This window comes from Anser cygnoides, chromosome 9, assembly GCF_040182565.1.
Source record: "Anser cygnoides isolate HZ-2024a breed goose chromosome 9, Taihu_goose_T2T_genome, whole genome shotgun sequence".
NCBI classification, from domain to species: domain Eukaryota; kingdom Metazoa; phylum Chordata; class Aves; order Anseriformes; family Anatidae; genus Anser; species Anser cygnoides.
The window spans coordinates 14,116,396-14,137,693 of NC_089881.1; the positions used below are offsets into that span (position 1 = coordinate 14,116,396).

Consider the following 21,298-nt stretch of genomic DNA (forward strand, 5'->3'; position numbering starts at 1 on the left):
GATTCCTTCTAATTTCTCCCCCAGAGACAAGATGTCGCAGTCTGTCGCATACAGAAGATCAAACTCTTTTATTTTGAGCCAGGCCTCGTAAAAGCCGTGCGGTGGCTGTGGAGGAGCTGCGGAGCCGTGCTGCGAAGCCGAGGCGGGGCTGAGAGGCTCGGCCTGGGCGGCAGGCTGGCACTCGCGGCACGTGGCCTAGCAGTCACACCGAAACGATAACAGGCTGCCGGTTATAACGGGGTGAATCCCAAGGTCTGTAGCACAGCAGTGGTGCCAGCAGGGCACCGGGTGCGCACACAGGACCACGGGCACCACCTCTGCCCCGTCCCATCACCCGCCCCAGGCCGCAGCCTGGCCCCGCGCATGAGGGATCGTCTTGGGGCCGGGAGACATGACGAGAGCCCCGCAGATGGCAAAGCACGAGGATAGCTGGCTTGTCAGGGCACGCCCCGGCATCTCCCTGTATTCAGAGCTGAAAAAATGAAATCTCCCCTGTAATCCCAAATTCTTTTGATGATGAGAAAAGGCAATTGAGAAGTTTTGTTGCACAACCTTCAAGATCAAATGGTAACTTATTTAGAATGCTCTTTGTTGTGTTACGCAGCGTACAGGCTCAGCAATTAGCTGGAAGCAAATATTCCTCCTCATTTTCCTTGCCTGCGTGGTAGAACAGTGTCTCACAAGTTTAACATTATCATTATCATGTGCAAACATTGTCAAAGCTCAAACCATTTGCTTGTAGTTTGCTTTTATATTTTCAAATGTTCCCAACGCAGCCGCATTGCTGCCTGGGCAATAACCAGACGATGGTTTATTCTCCCCTCAGACTGCCATAACAAACAACCGCTGGAAATACTCTGATACTTCTGTAGCCGGGAGTATCAATGGCAATCGGAGAGAATGCCTGTTTTACACAAATCTTTAATAGATGGGATTTTTTTTGAGCTGAAAGGAGGCCCAGTGTACTGTGTGCTATATGGAGAGCCCTCGTCCCTCTCACCCCGTGTCTCCCACCTCCCTCACAGCTGCAGCCCCGGCTGCATTGCGCCTCCTCCTGCTGCAAAATCTGCCTTGCCTTCAATACACCTGTACAATAGCAGTGGTCTAGGGGCAGATATTTGTCCTTTCTGTAACTCCTAGGGACATAAACAGCGCGTTGTGGCCAACAAAGCACACAGAGCCGGCAACGCTCCTTGCCCGGCTTGTCTGGAACCTGAAATCTTCTGGCAAACTGGGATTTGTATGCATGGGGGCACGTCGCGCGGTCTGTGCTTGATGGAGAAGGAATGTGTTCAGATAGACCAATGGTCTCTGGTCACACGCATTTGATGGTGGAAATGAAGATTGCAGAGAGCTGTATGAACAATGATAAATGCTTCTCACAGAAAGGGCAGCTAATCCCAGAGGCTTCAGCTATTTTTCCTCTTTCAGAACACTGCTAGGTGGAAATACCTGCCAGCACTTCTGTTGTTAAGACCTGAGAGCTTGAGAGCGAACTAAAAACCGGGTGCTGGCTGTGTTGATCCAAGTGAACAATTTCAGCCCCAAAGAAACGCTTCCCATGGGTTTTGTATGGGATAGTTTGTGTAGAAATCAGAGTAAAATCAATCTCGTGGGGGAGCCCACATGCTGGGCCAATGCCCAGGACTCACGAGGCAGACCCGAGGTGAGGCCACAGCCCCTGCGGATGTGTGCCACCATCCAGGGGCAGGAGCCACCAGCGAGGAGGGACAGGGGACATGAGGAGCATCTCAGCTGGTGGCAGGGCACCGTCACCAGCTCAGGGCACAGGCTGGGTGACCGGGGACTGCTCCTGCTCTGCGGGTGGCCTTAGGCCCCACCACCTCACATTGGCTCGGAGGACCTGCCTGCAGTTCAGTGTCTGCAGGGCTGTGCCCTGCTGTGGGAACACTGTCCTCGTTAAGCAGCAGCACCACATGGCTCCTCCTTGATTAGATAATCATCTTTAAGCCCCAGACTTGGGTGTTTTGGGGTCTGAGCAGCTTCTGCTGCAACACAGGGCCTTGTGGAGATGTCTGGTCACGGACACCTCGCCCTGTAGCCTGGCCCTCACACAGGGAGGAGTTGCACACCCGGCCTCTGATGTGCCAAGAAAAATCATGTCCCCCTCTTGATTTCAGGGGCACTGGGCTATTTAGAGCACACCCTGAGCAATTCCTCAGTGCTCTGAGAGCCACATGGCACTGGGGTGTGAAGGATGAGGGCAGATTTGGTGGTGCTTGCTGCCTGGCCAGGGGAAACTCCCGAACATTTGCGGTTCCTTTTTTCCAGGTCGTGCCGTAGCCAGGTCCTGTTCTGCGCAGTGCATGCTGCATTAGGAGAACATCAGCTGTATTTGCTGCATGGATTTATGTTCACAGCCTGTGAACCTATGGCTCCAGAGGGAAAAATGATAGCATGGAAGATAATACCTGCTGGCAGCTTTTGCACCAGCCAGAAGGAGGCACGAATTATCTCCAGTAGTTATCAGTCACGCTTATAATGCAGAGCTCCTTTCAAGATGTGGTGGGACGCAGGATTTTTACACATTAAATGTTAAAAGGCAGTGTCAGCTTTCACAGTAATTTAAGGCTGGTGTTTGTTCCTGCCTTATTCTGGCTTCCTAAGTACACCAAGGGACATCTTTCATCTTTTTGGGAGGCTTATCACTATTAGACATCATAAGCAAAAAGCTTTGAACAGGCTCACCAGTGCTCATAGGCTGGCTTCATTCAAAATGCAGGGTGTTGCTTCTGCCCCTGCTATGGGACAATTGGCCAAGCGGGAACCAGCTGTGTGCAGGGGCTGTGTGCAGGTCTTGCACAACGTCACCGCCCGATTCCCAGACGTGCTCTGCTCCTGCATGGGGGAGAGGAGCCACCGAAACTGGGCCATGGGCCAGTCTGCACCCTGATGCTTGTGGGGAGCAGCCTTCCGCCCTTCGCAGCTGGGTTTCAAAACACGCAGCCTCCTGTCCTGCTGGCCCCTCGCACTCCTCCAGTCTATCAGGAGCGGTGGCTGCGGGCAGGCAGCAATGTCCTGGCCAGCCGCCACCTCTACCAGGCTGCCCAGGAGCTGGCAGTGCCAAGGGGGCCATGATGGAGATGTCAGAGACCACGAGGCTTGCGGCAGCGCGAGGAGCCTCAGCGTGTGGTGACAGCAGCATGGGGATGCCCTGCCAGCAGCCGGCCCCTTCAGCACCGTGGCCTGGCTCTGTGGGGGGCTCTGCAAGGAGCCGCTGCATCCCCAGGCAGAAGCAGCCCAGCACGACTGCTGCTGAGGGCGAGCTCTGCATAACACCTCCCATTACAGGCGAGTGACAGAGAAGCCAGTGGCCTCCACACCAGACTGGATTGCAGGACCCATCTTTAGCCAGGGGCTCAGGTGCTGTGCTCGGCCCCTTGCAGTCTGGAGCACGCGTTCCCTTCCCTCTGTGGGTCTCTAATCATGCTCCTGACAGTCACCCTCTTATCCGCTCTTCTATTTCTGGCATGCATGTCAAAGATGACAGGATATTAATCAGCCAGGCGTTCCTTATTGCTTCTTGTCAGCAGCGAGCTCTCCTCTATAAAGGTGTCTCACCCCAGGTTTGTGTAGGAGAGGCTCCATCAAAGCCGGGCAAGCGATGAGGCTGCCAGGAGCAGGACTTGTTGCCCCGGGTCGGTGATGCAGCACGGGGCTCGGGAGGCACAGGCTGGCAGCTGTGAACCCAGGTGCCTGCCTGGGGCAGCAATGCTGCGGGACCCACGGAGCGCCTGGGTTTCAGGCACATCCACTCCAGCCCTCTTCCCAGCTGCTCCCATTGCCAAGTGCTTTACGCAAGCTTCTTACCTCAGACTGATCACAAGTCTGACTGATACGGGTAACACTAATCGCATGCATGCCAAGATCCCTTTCCCATAAAACTGTGCTAATTGACACTGATTGCATTTCCCCGCTCCAAGTCCTTTATCCATGAAATCTGGCAGCAGCCGTCCCATCCCGTGGCACAGGATGGGTGCCAGCAGGGGCTGCACCGACGTGGGACATCCTGTTTACTCCGGCCAGGCGATGGCAGGTCACCAGCACCAGCACCAGGGGAAATCCCAGGCACCTGGGGACGCTCATTAGGTGGCTTCTCACCCGGCTCCTTTACGCCCTGCCATGTGTCAGAGCTGCTGATTTAAAAATCTGAGCTCGGTAGCTATTGTTTGACATCTTCCTGCAGCCCTCGGAGGGTGGGAAGTGTTTTATAGCGATTATATTTTATAACATGCTGTATTGTTTGGCTCTTGCCCTCCAAATGCTGAACAGAAATATTTATCAAGTACCATGACTTTTTACATGACTTCTCACCCTCTGCCTCTCTGGGCCGGGCAGAGGTTTCTCTTCGTGCTCGCTGCTTCTTCCGTCAGTCTTGTGGGCTCCAGAGGTACATGCAGTGTGCCATAAACATAAGCTCTTTATCTGGCTCTTTATTTCCTCAGCTGCCTTGTGCCATGTGGAGCAGGCGAGCCCCCCATGGGCAGGAGCCACCCCAGGCACAGATTTGGATGAGCGCAGCTGCAGTCCTGCAAGCACCCGCCCAGGCTGTGCCTTTGGATCCGCACAACATCAACACGATGTGCTGTTCCCCGCGGGGCCCTGAGCTGGGGCCAGGGCAGCCAGCATCCCTCCTCACCCTGGGGAGCGTGGCTGTGGCCTGCGGGGCGTCACACGGGACACGCGTTCAGCTTCCAGCAGCAACGAGAAAATGCGAAGAATGCCGGAGCCGTCACCCCGCTGCAGGGAGCGGGCCTTATAACTCGCACATCTCCAATCGGATGCGCCCGATTAAAGGTACCGGCCTTTGATCCAGGCACAGGAGATGACAGCTTACCCAGCTGGTGTTTGGGAAGGCTCCTCGCCACCGCGGCGCCCCTCGGGGCAGGGCGCAGGCAGCGCTCTCTGCTCGCGTGGCTCCGGCCGGGCGAGCAGCATCTCCGGGGATGAACCTCCCCAGGAGCCCCTGAGCAGCCGTCACCAGAGCGGGCAGACCAAGGCGAGAGGCACACAGCAACTGATTTCTTCTCTACAAATTACCAAATTGCAGGCTTGCTTTTTAATTGCATGCCCTTTGAGGGAGGCCGTGGCGTGGCTGGGGCATGTTTCAGCCTATGGTCACTGGAGAGCCAAAATACCCCGGCTGATCTGGGAGGCTGGGGAATGATGAGCTCCCCAGCCAGGCTCACTCGCAGGTTCACAGCTTGCTCCACACCAGCCCCTCCACCTCCACTGGCAGAGCCCAGACCAGAAGCAGAAGGGATGGGACACGTCAGGCTTGCTCCCCATCCCCTGTCCTGCCCGAGGCACTGCCAGCAGTGTGCCACATCTGCTGCCATCACACCAGGCTTGCGCAGGGACTGACTCAGGGGTAAGAAGGGGGAAGGAAATAAGGAAATAGGAAGGTGCCCAGGGGAAGGGCAGCATCCCAGAGCACAGGGTGCTGCTTCCTGGCCGCAGCCCCATGCCCCAGAAGGCTGTGGTGACAAAGGCCGGTAGGTGTGAGAGGCACCAAATGTGCTCACAGGGGTGTGACGCAGGGCTGATCTGGCTGGCACAGGGGCTTCTCACACAGCTGCACACTAGCAGCTGCCCTGGGCGACACTAACCCATAACATAGCACACCTGTGCGTTGTTCTCACTGGGTTTTTTATTGGCCATCCACAGGCTTTGCTCACCCCAGCTGGTGCTGGCCAGGCTATTTAGGTGATGAAGGGCCAGTCCTCTGCTTGGGGGCTGTGCTCTCTTCATCACCTCACCTTATGCTGGGCTGTGGCTGGGACTTGGTCTTGGCCACCCCCAGGTGCGTGTGGCACCCGTCCCCAGCAGCACCCGAGAGCTGCATTACTGGGAGAGGAGCAGGTAATGGGGTCGGGGAGTCAGCAACCTCCTGGGCTGGCTGGGGGCAAAGGCTCTGGGGGAGCAGCAGGGGCCCTCTGAGGCTGGGCAGCAGTGTTGGCAGGGCAGATGGAGCTTTCTGCCTTCCCAAGGTGAGGAAGGGATGTCTGGGACTTCTATGCGCAGACCCTGAGGCTGGACTGTGCTGGTTCTCATGTGTCTATAACAAACTGGCCCTGCCTCATGTTCTAGGGAGGTGTTCAAGAGCTGGGGTGGCAGTGGGACCCCCGGTCAGCCTTTGATCCGCTTGGATGTGGGAAAATCTCCTGGAGGTTTTGATGCAGCTTTTGGTGAATGACCTGTGTTAGCCTCCAGGTGCTGTTTAGCCTCTCCCCCCAGTGACAGAGGGCTTGTGTCCCCACCCTGCGTGTCTGTGCTCTCCAAGTGTGCCTGCAACACCTTCCCTGCACACCCTTCCTGTTGAAGGCTTGTCTTGTTGGCAAGGCAGCTTTCTTCTGGGCTCCCCACTCCCCCATCTTTCTGTGCAGTGTTGGAATTGGTCGCCAGAAAAGTGGCTGTGGGGGTCTCCAAAACCTAAGTGGCTTGTTCCAGTGTTTGTAACAGTCCTGCCGAGAACAGGAGGTTGGACCAGACTCCTCCAGAAGCTCTTTGCAACCTGTATTTCTTACTGTTCTCCAGAACAGCTTTATTGGTGCTCTGACCGTTGTAGTGCAGGGCAGCCCAGTTTCGAGGACTCGGAGGCTGTGCCCCCTGTGTCACATCCTTAGCCATTGCTTCCTTGTACCAAATCTTTCCTCCTTTGCATCACCTGTGCCCTCGGGTCCCAGCCTGCCCCTGTGCTCTGAGTGTTTTAAGGTGCTGAGGCCATCCCCCGGGTGACTCAGGTGACTGGCATTAGCAGCGTGTGCTCCTTGCTGTTTATGGCACTGTTAACCTGTGTTATCTGCTTGTCTTAAGAGGGAAGATTTTTCTAGTCACTTAGTTAATTGGTTAAAACAATAAATTATGCAACACTAGGAACTGGTCCCTAGGAGCTGCTTGGAACGGCCAAATGGCATCTCTAATTCTCTCTTGTGCTCCAGATTTGGTCAGAGCATCTGTTTGCATGCAGCGTCCTTGCTCAGGATGTCAGGTGACATTAAAAACCTTGAGGAAAGGGGATTACAAGGCATCAGCCTGCTTGTCAGGCAGGACTGTAGTGTTTAAAAGAAAAAAGAAGCCTAGGCTGTCTCACAAATCTCTCTCAAGGAATATGCTTTCTGGCAGGGTATAATGTGTCTGGACACCATCTTGTGGCTTGGATGTTTGGCTGTGGGGGGGAATTGGTGGCACCTGGGCACCCTTACTCTGTCTTGCCCTGAGCCGCAGCCCTAAGGCCTCTCCAAAAATCATTGACAATCAGTTGAAAAGTACAAGTGGTTGAAAGAGCAAGTTCCCCGTGGGTGCAAGCACTGCTTGCTGCTCCCGCTAGTTCCTGGCTGAGCCTCCCTGTCCCATGGGAGGGCTGGGGGAGTGCAAGTGACCTGAGCACTGGCTGCCCCTTGCTTGCTCAGCACCTGGGGCAGCTCTGGGGAAGGAGCGGGATGTCTGGGTAAGTCTGCTGATGTACCAGGTTTTTTCTAGCCCCCAGTGGTTACAGGGCTGTGCTGGGGGCTGTGCTGGGTGTGGGGCAGGTGGAGGCAGGATGGGGTGCTGAGCTCTGCAGCAAGCACAGAGCTCGGTCTCTGTGCAAGGCATTTTGCTCACGTCCTCGGGGACGCCTCTCAAACTCCGTTCTCAGCCCAAAAGCTTTCCAAGCAGATTGGATCAGGAGAGGGCTGTTGGAGGGGTCACAGCCCACGCAGCATGGGGGCCTCTGGCAATCAGTCCTCGGATGAGAAAAACCCCTCGTGAGTGCTCTTGCAGTACAGTTTCTCTCCTCCCTGTCAGCTCCAGAGCTCAGTGGAATAAACTACACAAGGATGGCCCCAATCTCGATGTAACGTGATAAATTATGTAATGCCATGTCACAATTATGTATTTATGAAAGAGAAGTAGGGCAGGGAGCTGCCAGAGGAGGCTCCAGCTCTCGGGGTGAGCAACACCCACGGCCTTGCTGCTGACTGAGCTGTGATTGCCTCGGGTCACCTCTGTGCATCCCCGATGCCTGAGTTCACTGCAGTTTGCAGGAGTGTTGAAGGCTCATCTTTTTCTTAGGGGCAGTGGGGAAGCTAGCAAAGGGAGCTGGCAGGTGGTTTCTGCAGGCAGTGCTGGCCGCTGGGCAGGAGCGCTGGCTCGGGGGCAAATGCAGCCATGGCACGGCACGGGCTGGTCCGGGTGCAGATCTGCACGGCTCAGCTCCAGCAAGGCTTTTTGAGACATTGATTTTAGGGAAGTCATTTAGCGGGGCCCCATGCTGGGCCAGTTCAGGCTTTCTGAATCTTCCAGCCCCTGCATCTGCGAAGCCTCTCTGCAGATCCTTTAACAATGCTCGGAGCGCTTCTGTCCCATCGCTCTCACTGTGCCAGAAGAGTAAATGCATCACGATCTTTGCAGAGACTGTCAGCGGCGAGCAAAAGAGGAGCAGAGGCTGAACCAAATTGGCTGGTTTGGGCAATTCAGAGCCTGCAGGAGTAGCCAGGGAAGCCTGTGTTTCATCTCTGCTGCTTCCCCAAACGGAAATGGAAATAACAGGAGGGGGAGGAAGGGGAGGTGAAAAGAAAGTGAGAGACAGAAGGAGAGGGTGAGAGATCTGGTACAACATGAACAGCGTTGTCAGAGCAAGCTGAAGCTTTTAGAGCAAAACAATGCTTGGCAGCAGTGCAGAAGTAGAAATGACTGTAGATTTACTGTTCTATTGCAAAGTAAATGATTCAAATATTTTTTTTCCTTCCCTACTCTAAGGGCAAGGACTGAGCTCTGTGGCTGGCAGGGAGGCTGTGCTGCTGCAGGTGGGTGCTGCAGGGTTGCAGGTAGCAGCAGGTGCTGGGGTCCCTGCAGGCAGTGCTGTCCCACACTGCTTCAGGATGGGCTCTGGGGCAAGCACTGCAGGAAGTGCATTGCGCAAAACGGAGGCACCTGGGGCAGAAACCAGTACCTGCACTGGGAGAAACTGGGGAACTGGTTTTCTGTTTCCCAGCAGCACTGGGTTGTGCCTACATGCATGGGGCTGGAGGAGCAGGGCTGAGCACGGTGTGCTTGCACACATCACGTACCCATCCACAGCCCTCTGCACAGCTGGGGGGGGGAAATCCTGCTGAAGCCCACCAGGCGTTGAGGGGAATTGCCCAGACCCCAGCAGACAGGACCTGTTCCCATCCCACATAGGCGCACCAGGCTGCTACATGTGAGCGCTTGTAATGCTGGTGGAAGAGATCGCTCATGCAATGGGCTATGCTGGGTCAAGTCCTGAGAGCATTTATTCAGGGTGGAAGAGCCTGAGCAGTGCTGCTCCTTTTCCATCTCCTCCAAAAGCTATCAAAGTCCTCCAGGTAAAGCAGTGAAGTCAGGACATGGCAGCTCTAATGTAAAACTACAGCAGGAGGAGAGAGCTGCTTTAAAAAGCGAACTTTGCAAGGTCGTCTCTGAGCAACGTGAAGGAGCAGCAGAGGTCTTGAGCACTTTTCTGCAGTTCAGCTTGAAAAGGCTGCTTCTTGCCCTTCCTTTATGGGGAAGAAAACATATGATGACAGGTCCCTGGAGCTTTTATTTTGAAGCTGAATGCTTGGAGTGAGTGCATGAAGACAGCAAAAGCATTTTCCTTCAGGCAATACAAATCAAATAAATGGAGACACAGCACTGCAATTCTGTGCAACACAAAATGCACTTGTGTCTCAGCATCCTAAATGCGTCAGTCATGAGAGGTGCTTGGGGCGGGTGCTGTCAGAGCCCTTCTGCCCCAAATGTTTCCTGCATGCTTGGGCTGGGGTTTTTGTTGTGGTGTAACTTCGTGCTGCGGTTCTTACAGCAGGGATTTTGTGCCTCCTTAAAGAGGAGGGAGGGAAGCTCTTAGTGGTGTTCAGTTATACTATACAGAGCAAACTGCAGAGGGGTTTAATTGACTCACCACTCTATCTGTAAAGCTGGGAGGTGTTCACGTGTGTCTTTCCCTGCCCTTGTGGGAGGGGGACTGCACTGGGCACCCTCCCATCCCAGTGCCATCACACCCCGAGCCCAGGGGTGGTGCTGTCCTGGGGGGCTGGCTTGCAGGCTGCCCTCAGCATTGGGAGGGTGGGTGGCTGTGGTAGCCCCCAGGAGCCCAGCGAGCAGCCGTCGGGACCATCAGTGCTGATAACTCAAGTTTGCCATGCTAACATCTGCCGAATGAGTGATCCTGAGTGCAGACTGAATTGTAAGCAATGCTGAAGGCAAAAAATGAACCAGTGCGTTTCTGTGACAGCTACAGAGCTCTTATCCTCTCATTAATGGGGTTTTACAGCTGTTATGTAAGTCAGCTATCTCCCTGGAAATAAAATGTTTTCCTTACAAACAGCACTCGAAGTGTTGTGGGCTATTTAACAGGGGAGGCTTGTTTCTAATTAAAGCCATAGCTCCCTTTGCTGGTGTGGTTTGTGCCTGGACCACCTGCCACAGACTGGGGTGGGCCACTGGGTGCCATGGTCCTGGGTGCAGGGACGGGGAGCTCAGCCCCATCTGGTCCTGGTGCTGCGAGCAGAGGGGTGCGCGGCGCTGGCTCGCCCTGCTGCCTTCCCCAGCCCTCTGGCCAGGAGCTGGCGCTTTGTTTACCCACATCACAAACAGTGCAGGGAAGAGGCTTTTATTTAAAGCCACTGGAAATGAGAGGGTGATGAAGCAAGGCTCAATGGTGTTGGCATAATACCAGCAAAAAAAAAAAAAGGTTCATCTCACCATGATGAGTCTGCTACATCTCCCCATCTGATTTACAGGGCCAGTGCAGGCTGTGAAACAACCAGCAGTGCTTCTCATCCCCTTGACCAGCTCCCGCCACAGCACCTGGAGCTCCTGCCAGTGCCTGTGAATCAGCTCCTGGCTCTCCTGGCCCATCTGGTTTTGCTGGAAGTGCCTGACCCCTGCCCGGCCCCACGCAGGGCAAGGATGTGACTGTCCCACTGGTGGCTGTTACAGTGCCTCTGTGCCTGGTGCTGACTCCTGGTGCAAAGCAAGGAGCAGTGTGGTCCAGGATGGTGCTGAGCTCCCTGTTCGGCCTCTGGCCAGGTCCTACAAGCCCACCTTAGTGCCTTGGGAGTGGGCGCTGTGGGTTTTTTGAGCCGCTCGCTTCCATGATGCATCTCCCTCAAGCTGGGTTGGACCGAGGCCAGGCGAGCTCTTATCTTCCTCAGCACTGAAAGCTGCGCAGGCTCATGCCTGCTGCTGTCTGAGGGGCTGCTCTCCGTTTCAAAAGAAATCAAGCCAGCTTTGTTTCCAAGTCTTGATTAATCAACTTTTCTAACTCTCCTTCTGGCGTTAATCTCTGCTTGGTCATTTGGGCTGGAGCATGCAGGGACCCTGGCTGGGCTGAGCCTGGGTGCAGCCCGGCTCTTTGAGCTCCTCTGTAGAGGACCCCGTGTGGCTGAAGGTTTCCCATGTATGTGAGCTTGCCAAGATGTTGCAGAGGGCCTGGGGTCTCTCCAACAGGATAGGACCCCCCCCATGCCCCGTCCTGTAGCAGGATACCTTGATATACCTTGATCCTTCTGGTCTTGTTGAGATGCAGCTTGGCTCCCTGCTCAGCCCCATGCTCGAGAGGCCAGGTGTCACAGAGAAGGGTCCTGCCCTGGTGGTGAAGAGTTAAACGGTGCTTGACATCCCGTTGTGCTGTCATTTGTCAGCCCAGACACACGGAGCCAGTGGAGAAAAACAGGCCGGGTAATTTCCTGATTTAAATGAATTTCAGAGACCACCACAGGAAGGAACCTGGGACATGTCCAAAGGATAACCAGGCCATGGAAAAACACCAGGCAGGGGAAGGGGCTGGGGGAATTGGGACTTGAATTTTCCTGTGTCATTGCAGAGGTGGTGCCACCATGGCATTTTCCAGTTACGTGTCCGGTTTAAGGAATTTAGGACACTTGCAATGTCAGACTGTTGAAGAATCAGCTGTTTCTAAGGGGAAACTTTCCTGTGAGCCCTCCCCAGCTGGCATTTCATTTTATTTACTGAATTGCTTATTGTACCTGTATCCTGAGTATAAATCAGTAGAGCTCTTTGCTGCCGCCTTTCATGTCCTTAAATGAGATGCTGTATTTAGGCCAGGCTTCGTTCGAATGCTCTGCGTTCCCACAGCAGCCCCAGCGACCAGTCTGCCCAGTTTGTCCTCCTGATCTCAGCAAAGCCCGGGGCCATCTCCCAGCTTCCCAGGAGGGCTCTGCTCGGTGCTGAGCCTGGCAGGAGCACGCATCTTGAGGAGGCAGCGCCCTGTGCAGGAGATGGTCTGTGCTAACAGCAATCCCCAGGGCCTCTGCAGCGCTGCGGGGAGGTGTCAGGAAGGGGCTGTGCATGGCGTTTTCTCAATGAGCTCTGAGAAAGCCCCGTGCTGCTCTGCAGCCAGGGCAGGGCCTTGCTGTGAGCGCTGGGCTCTGCTGTGGGTCAGGCAGGTGACGAGCTCTCCCTGGGAACCAGATCTGCTTTCCGTAGGGCTGCTGTTTAAGATACAGCAAACTGGGGTAGTTCCTTCTGAAAATGTGTCCCTTGGAGGCTAGAAAGACAAGGTATCACCTCTGGCTCAGAAAGTCCCAGTGCCACAAATCCTCGATGGCTGTTAGCATGTGCTGGGACGTACTGTTAAACTGCCCCTCTTCTTGCTCCTTTCTTTGGGAGCCTGCCGTGGGCCACAGCTGGAGCTGGGCTGCTGGGTGAGATGGCGTCCTGAGCAAGATGCCAGCAAGCAGCTGCTCCCATCTGCGTGTTCATTTCCTTAAGTCATTCGCTCTTTCTCCCAGCATGTTCCCAGGGTCCCAAGCCAAGGGGGCTCCCCAGGGTGCTGAGGGCCTCACAAAGAGGCGAGGACACGGTGCCTCACCTATCAGCGAGTGTCCTGTCACTATTGTTAGCAGAGACCAAGCAATGACCCTGCCACAAACTTGGTGACGGAGCAGGGTGAGAGAGAAATGGCAGCTAGGGGGTGAAGGTATTTCCCAAAAATGGGAGTGGGTCTGAACCTAGAAAGGGGAAATGAAGCCAAACCAGGGCACGGAGACTAGAGGGCTGGGGTTAGGAATGTGCTGCTCTGTTCCCTGGGGCTTCAGGGATATTAGTTAAAAAGAAGTGTCAAAGCATTGAGCAGAGAGATGTGAAGGCATGTCCCATTTGGTTTCACCCCAGGGACTAGGACTTGCCCAACAGCAAGCCTCTCAGTCATTAAATTCAGTTGAACAGGAAAGCTTTTTGCAAGAGCTCAGCACCAGCACAGACTGGATTGCAGAGGATGTATCTGCAGAAAACACAGGCTGAAGGAAAAGTGCTAATTGACCAGTACTGAGTGAATTTATCATCCTGTTCGAGATGCAGCAGTTAATAAAATAAAAGCCTTGTAGACAGTATGGAGCATATTATTTCAAGCTATCATCAGCCTTAATTTAAAATTCTCATTCCAAGAATGCCTGAGTGAACACTTGTGCTACATTAAAAGCTGAGTAAGCCAGGCTTTTTTATAAATTCTCTCGCTATTTCCCTGTCTCTCATGATGTAATTGTATGGTTATTACTTAAATAGCTTCATAATCAATTGCTTTTTTAGGGCTTGAAATTCGTACGGAGCTTAGCACTGTGGTAAAGGATTCAATTTGACGGCCAGGGCTTGGATTTTGTTTAAAGAAGTGGTGAAGTGCATGTGGGGATCCTTCAGCATGAAGACACAGCAGCTGTGGGGAGCTGCGTGCCTCACGCCTGCTGTGCCAGGGGCCTCCCGGGTGTGCTGGTGTGACTGGAGCTGTGCTTTTTGGGACAGGGCCTGCAGTTGTACCCAGCTGTGGGGTCCCACCACTGTGGTGCAGAGGCAGGAGAGTGCCCCTGGGCTCCCGGCCCCGCTGCAGGACTCTCAGAGCGGCCTCTGGCAGCGTGAGGACCCGGCCGGGCCTGCGGGCGTTCCTCCTGCGCGTGGTGCGAGCCCGCACTTGCGAAGCGTGGAAACGGGTGTTTGTAGGCTCTCACACACAGCCCGTATGCATGAATTTGCTTTTCATGTTAGCGTCACGCTGCAGTCTCTGTGTTTCTGCCCAAGTCCTGCTTTCATATGGAGGATTCCGCCTTTCATGTGGAAATCTTCCAGCCCCTCCAAGTGTGTGTTCACCCCTGGCGGGGTTCCTGGGTCTGGAGTGTTTCTCAGAGGTCTGGGCCTTTAGCTGGAGGAAGCCAGCATCCTCTGCTGACCTGAGGAGCCTGAGGTGACTGCCTGAACACTGGCAACTCTGTACTGGTCCACATCAAAGTGCTTGGCTGCCTTTCCCCCTCTCCTTATGGCTTCACACAGAGATAAAACCCATGAGAGACTGGGGAGCAGGTTCCCACGGCTGTTGCAGGGCTAACAGCAGTGATCCATCGCCTGCTGGGGGTCGCTCCCTGCCATGGCTGCCACTGCTGGGGCTCCTCCTGTGCCTGTTTGAGAGTGGGAGCAGAGGCCAGGAGCAGAGGAGGTGTGGGGCTTGCGGCAGCACCACACACGGGATGGGATATGGGAGCCCTTGTGCTCGGCCAGAAGGGTGCTGAAACGGAGTTGTGTGGGTGTGCAGTTGCTTGGCTGGATGGGATCTTCCTTCTGCTGAAGTAAAACATTAATTTGCTTTGTTGCCTTTGCAACACCTGTGTGCTTCAGGTGGTGTATATCCCAGCGAAGTTAAATAGCAAGCTGAAGTGCCTGCAAGGCTGCTGCTGTAGGAATAAATATTTGTAGAAGTAACAGGGAATCTGAGAGCCAGCCCTGCTCCAAGGTGGGCAGCGAGCTCTGGGAAGGGACAGGTTGTTCCTGCCCTTCAGGGTGCGTTTGGGAAGGCTGTGTCAGTGGCACCGGCTGGGCTAACGGAGCCTGGGGAGGGCGAGCGTCCCGTGCCCAGGGTCCTCCTGCGTTACAGCCACCCCCAGGGCAGATACGTGGCATGAACCGGAGAGCTCGGTTTGTTCCCACACTGCAAACGAACGTGTCGGAGCACAAGAACTGGGAAGGGAGACAGGCAGCAAGGCTCTTCTCATGGTTCCTCAGAGACGAGAAGGGCAGATACTTGCAATAACTTGCAATGTTGAGCTTAAGGGCAGCTTCGGTGCCTTGAAAGCGAATGAAGTAATTTGCGGTACCCAGTGCCTGCAAATACAGTTCTGTGCAACCAGAAGGGAAGAGTCATTAATGACACTGAGAAACCACTTGAGGAAAATCTGTGTGGATTGATCTGCTGTTGTAAACAAGATCTATTCTGCTGTCCCTTAGCGAGAGGACATATTTGTGACAGACTCCTACTTAGTGTGTATTAAAGATCCCACTGAAACCTCAAGATTTATTTATGAAAACACTCCTGGGGCACCGACTGAGCTCTGTGCAATTTCATTCAGGCTTTTCAGTGGGTAGAGCTCGAATTAAGCGTGCAACTGCCCACAGAAAGCCATTACTTTTATTGCTCTCCTGATGAAACGGCGCAGAAGCCCTGGCAGAGGTGCAGAGGGCTGCATATCAAATCCACCAGCGTCTAGACAGAAAATAAATATGGTGCCAGGGGAGACGTGGTGGGGCGAGCCTTCGTGGTGTGGATGCGGTCGGGGGGTGGCCGAGACCTCGGGGTCCCAGTGGAGGCTGTATCATGGGGACTTCCCTCTGGCCTGGCTGTGGCATCACGGGGGCTTAGAGCAATTTAAACGTTTACCTGCCTTAAGCTTTTAAGTCCTCTTTGATGGTCTCAAGCAGTCATCTGCTGAGGAGCTTAGGGTGTTACAAGTAACCTTATGTCCATTGGGGAAGCTCGAGGCGTGGTGTCCTGGAGTGTTTAATGGGATTTGTGCTGGGCAGCACTGCAGGAGGGAAGGCTGGTGCAGGTCTTCCCCACCGTGGCACCCCGGCACAGCACTACCGCACTTTGTTGTGATGGCCAGAGTGCCTGTGGGGTGTGTGGAGAAGAGAAGAGACCACCAGGAGCGAGGATGCTGCTGGAGGTGTGGGTGCAACAGTGCCTACAGGCACCCTGGCTGTGGCAGGGATGCGTGCCAGCCCCGTCTGGCCTAGTGCTGCCTGTGGCTGCGGCAGTGACCATGTTAGTGCTGGGGCCCCACTGCCAGGCAATGGTTAAGTGGCTGCTGGGAAGCAGCCAGAGCCGGGGCTGAGCTCTCTGACCAGCCAGGCTTGCGCACAGCGAGGTCTGTGCATCGATCGCCCATGCTGGAAGCAAGCAGGTCTCTGCAGCGAGTTTCGCAGAAAGCAGCCCACTTCGCAGCAAGCGTTTAACCAAGCAGCCCAGGCAGCAGCACCCCCGGCTCAGCTGCGGAGCCAGGAGGGCTTGCAGGGGGGCTTCACGGCTCACTGGCAGTAATGAGCACAGCTGAGAAGTTCACAGCCTGCTCCTGAGGCTGATGATGGCTGGGAAAGGCACAGCTCCTCCCCAGGGCGTGCTGCTGAACCTGATGACCCCGTGCTTCACTGCAAGGGGGATGTTTTGCCCACCGGTACTCCTGCAGCCCTGGCCACTGGTGAGGGACACCTCCTGCTCTAGGTGCAGACAGCACTTCTATGGGAAGGTTTTAGCTCCCAAATTTGGTTTGATTAATAGGCTTAGCAAAATGCTGCGGTCCTTGTGGGGGTTTTCTGGGGCTCACAAAAGCACTGTAGCATGGCAGTGCAGCAGGAGGGGGAGAAGCAGGATCAGGACCTCCTCTTACTGCAGACCTCCCCGCTCCCCCATGGCAGTGTGGATGCAGCCAGGAGGTGAGCGTGTCCCCAGCACTGCTCTCTGACCTCGCTGGGGACCTCCCATCCGGTGCAGTGAGCTCCCCACTCCACTGCTGCCTGATTCCCTTCGCTGCCGCATGTCTGCCAGACCACGCTGAGGCTGCCTTGGCTCTAATAGCACCTCTCTGCCCTCTGGCACTAATTAAACACCCTGGGAAGAAGCCCTCCCTGTAATTAGAGGCAGCCACCTGCACTGGATTCCCTCGCCTCCCTGTAGGAAAGGGAGCCATGGCTGGAGCCAGCTCTGGAGCAGCAGCAGCACATCCCTGGCTGTGGTGCAGCGAGCTGGCTCCAAAATCCCACTTGGGATGGCAAAGGCGCCAGTGTATTAATGGGCTTGGCTCCATCTTTAGCCCTTGGGCTGCGTGTTGTTAGCATTTCTTTTTAAGAGTAGGGCTGCGTTTTAAAGGAAATCTAATTTTACCTTGTCTGAGCATCTTGGACAGAAGTAGAAAGGCCCCGGACGGCGGCAATGCACCAGCTGCTAGCAGGGCTATTTCGGTTAGCAGGGAGGCAGAGCTGGAGGCTGGGGCCGAGCAGCTATTTCGGTACAGAGGGGCTGGGGCTGCGTGGTGGGGATGGAGGCAGTAGTCCTGGTACCTGCAGCCTCAGGAGCACAGGGCACATCTGCTGGAGAGGATCTGTTCCCTGCTTGCCCCTGTGCATTGCTCCCTGCCCGTGCCCTGGTCAGGCTTGTGTCCTGTCCTGGCCATTTTCTTTTTGCTGGTGCCTCTGGCTGCATGTGGCTGGGGACACCAGCCCTCCCCAAACCCATCCTGTGGGCATGGGAGCCCTGCCTGATGGAGGGGAGCCACCCTGGCTGGTCAGTAATTAATTGTAATGACAGGAGCAGTGGACCAGAGAGCTAAAGAGCCCTTTTAAGGCTCCCGGCCACTTCTGGTGCTGCCTGGACGCACGTCTCCCTGCTGCCACGTGCCGGCCCGCACGCACCTTCGTGCCCAGGTGTCTGGGACCCTGGGGGCAGCCTGCAAGGGCTGGAGGCATGGAGCAGAGCAAGGAATGGAGGTCAAAGTGTTGTGTGCCTGCCTGAGGGAGGTGGCCGTGACACCAGAGGGGTGATCCTGGCTTCAGGAGTGAGCAGAGCTGGGGACAAGTGCCATCAAGCTTGCCGGGAGCCTGTGCTACCATGGGGAAATAGGGACAGCTGTCCGTGGGTCACGGTCCCTTTTCTTGCCCCAGTGAGGCTGGGACTGGTGCTGGGGTGCAGGGAGGACCATGTTTCACCGGCTGCTGCTGCTTTTCATGCGATGCCCAGCATGAGATCTGAGTGTCCGCGCACAGCCCCTTGCCTGGCCCACAGCTGCAGGTGGGGAGCCGCTCTTCCTGGCCCAGATTTCCTGGCTGCTTGGCAGGATCAGAAGACTCCTGGCAAAAGCACAGAGGAGAAATCCCATCAGTGTGTTGGAAGTCAAAAACATTAATTAAACCCGCGGTATCACTGATAGCTATCTCAGGGGAGGGGCAGAGGGTGAGGAAAGGCTCTGGGGAAGGAAACCTGGTGGAAGATCTGCTGGGAGGAGGATCTGCTTCCTCACCCTTAAAACCAGGGCTGGTTACTTCCCTGTCCCTGCTCACTGAAATACATCCAAACCCTGTGCTGTGCCCGGTGAGCAAAATCGGTGCTGGAGCAGCAGAACTGGGGTGCTCATTTGGCACAAAGCAGCAGGGGCAGGTGCGAGCGCTCCTCCCCGCTCACCTTGACTGGGCTTCCTCCATTTGCATTGCAATAAAGTGATATTTTGCTGCCTAAATATCCCTGGAAGTTGATACATCAGGGATTTATCAACACTAAAGGTATTTGCATACCCTTCATGAGGAGGGGAATTGCTGTGCAGGGATTAAGTAGGGACAGACTTTGAGTGCTGGTGAGTGAAGGTTTCCAGTGAGGTGCTGGCCATTTACCAGAGCTGTTGTTGTGCCCAGGGCTGCCAGGGAGCAGCAAGATGGGGCTTGCTGCCAGGGTTGTTTTAAATACTCGCTGGAGCTGTCCCTTTTAGCACTGGCTTCATTCTGCATACACGCTCCTCTGGACAGCTCTGCTCCTGTCCGTGCCCTGCTGTGGGATGAAGCAGTGAAAATGATGGCGTGTTCCACACGGGTCTGTGCCAAGCCACATCTGCTGCCCTGCATCCCTCCCAGACCTCTCCAGAGACCAGCTGCCAGGGTGGGGGACGGACCTGTGTCTGGTTCAGGACCCCCTGCCCAGCTTTTGCCAAAACGCCTGCCAGCACCGTGGTGTTGCAAAGAGGAGCAGGGTGCCCGGGTGCCCCACGTCCCTGTGGCAGCCCTGCCACCCATGGGACGAGCCAGCCCAGCACACCCAGACGAGCAGGGCGAGGATGTGGGGGCTGCACCACGCAGGGAGCAAACCTCAGGCTTGGGCAGCCCTCGGCACCCAGCCAGGGGGAGCAGGCACGTGTTTTTGGGGGCACGGTGCTTCTGCCCCTGCCCCGCACGGCATTGTCCAGGTTCATCCCGATGTGTCTGGGAGCTGAGGGGCACCAAGAGGCTGTGCCCACCCCGGTGCAGGCCTGCAGGAGGACGTCCTGCCTCATCCCACAGCACCCCTACACAACCCCATGTGCCTGGGACACCGCTGCTGGGGGGGCCCAGCCACTGGTGACAGGCAGTTACCCAGGGCAGAAATTCCTCATGGGCACGCTGTGGATCGAGCAATTTTCTGCACAATTACTCCAGTTTATTCAGGGTGATAAACCAGTATTGGAGGAGGAGGAGATAGGGCATGGGAAAGATGTATCTTCTTTCTGAACTTATTTCCTGACATATAACAGAGCCCGGATGGTTTCTAGTGGGGCTGGAAGAAGAGGGGACCTGCAACACAGGGAATAGATCAGACCAGGGGTGAAATTCCTGCACTTGTTGCACTGAAGATGCACGTTGTGTCATTTCAGACTCGTCACAGTTAGCACATTTCTCTCTCCCTGTGTGCTTCATACAAGTAGCGGGTGGGGGAAAAAGCCCCCTGCAAAGGAAAAGGTGCTGGTGCAGGACTGTCCCTGCTGAGGAGGAGGGCAGGGGCGATGAGCCTGTCCTGGGGGTGGCTGCTGGGGGTGCGGGTGCAGCATGAGCGGGGCAGGGGGTGGCTGTATCTCATGCTCTGTATCTCATGCTCTTCCTAGGGGAGAAGGCACCTGCCTAATTAAACAGCAGCAACAAGCTTTGCATCGCCAGCCATGCCTGAGCACAATGTGAACTTCAGTGACACTTAGAAGAGGAAACGTGCTGCCTTCTGGGTCTCTCCGCTAATATTTGGAAGCCTGACAGCTGTGTCCCGAGCCCAGGTGGTACAAGGTATAATTAGTGAAGCTGCTTGAATACCGTTGTTATAAAAGTGATGTTAAAATAATGGTGTGGAAGGGAAAGCTGGGGCTGTGTGTTTCTGGGGTGTGCGTGCTACACCAGGCACTGTGCCCAGTGTGCTGCAACGATACATTTGAGGCAGCCTCTGCTGGGGAAAATTAGCATCTTTGTGCTGTATACAAGGTACACACTGTTCTTTGGATGCAACTTTGGAGTCACATTTAAAGCCATCCAATGGAACATTTTCCAATTTTTATTTATCAACAAGTCTGTGCGTATTCCTGGAGAATGAAATATTTATCTATAGACTCATGCTTGCAGAATGTGAGAGTGCCAATGTATTATTTATTGCCGCTTCCCTCCCGTAGCTTATAAATAACTCATGGAGCCTGGTTTCGAGTCCAGCCCGTGGCTGGCTACCTACAGCAGCTCTCGCTGCCACCACACACACCAGGTCTGGGTATCTGCAGATACATGAGCATGAGCTCTGCAGAGCATCCTCAGCACCCAGAGCCCTGCCGGGGAGAGGGATGGCACCGCAGGGTGGCACTGGCCTTGCTGCGGGACACTTGAGGACAAAGCCCCACATGCAGCTCTTTGCAGCATGGCTTGTGGGGGTCACAGTCCCCTGCCTGTAGGAGAAGGGACAGAGGAGCCGATGGGAAGGCGTTGGGTCCTGGGTGCACGGAGCGTGGGGGCTTTGCCGCGCTGTAATCTAAATGCAGATGTCAGACAGCGAGAGCTGCTGTGTAAATAACATCCCCCGTGATATGAGATACGTCATTTGTAATGAAGCTATGAAAGCTGCAACTGAGCAAGACGTGCTGTCTGGGAAGGGAGGCATCAGATAAAGTGGCAACTCAATTAACAGCAGCAGGCTGGGGCGAGCGAGCCGCGCCGCAGGGCTGGAGTGCATTGCAAAAGCCAGGCTCCTCGCAGGCAGCTGGCACCCCGTGCCCTCCTGGCCTCCAGGAGGCACCAGGGACAGAGAAGTGGGGAGGAGGAAAGACCCTGAGCCTGCCTGGGGCTTGGTGGGTGTAGGCTGGGCACTCATGGGGCCACTTGTGCTGGCTGGGGACTCTACTTTTGGAAAACACTTTGGGGAAACACCAGCGGGGTGTCAGACACAGCTTATAGCATGGCACATTTAACTCTAATGATCACGTAAATATATATGTGTACTGTATATATAGTC

At 55.2% G+C, this 21,298-nt stretch overlaps 1 long non-coding RNA gene across 1 annotated transcript; it reads left to right on the forward strand.

Annotated features, from left to right (window-relative positions):
• The first annotated feature begins 4,155 nt into the window (after nt 1–4,155).
• On the forward strand, nt 4,156–21,298 carry LOC136791429 (uncharacterized). Its single transcript, XR_010833469.1, has 3 exons — nt 4,156–5,883; nt 19,923–20,094; nt 20,472–21,298. It is a non-coding gene; the product is annotated as an uncharacterized lncRNA (long non-coding RNA).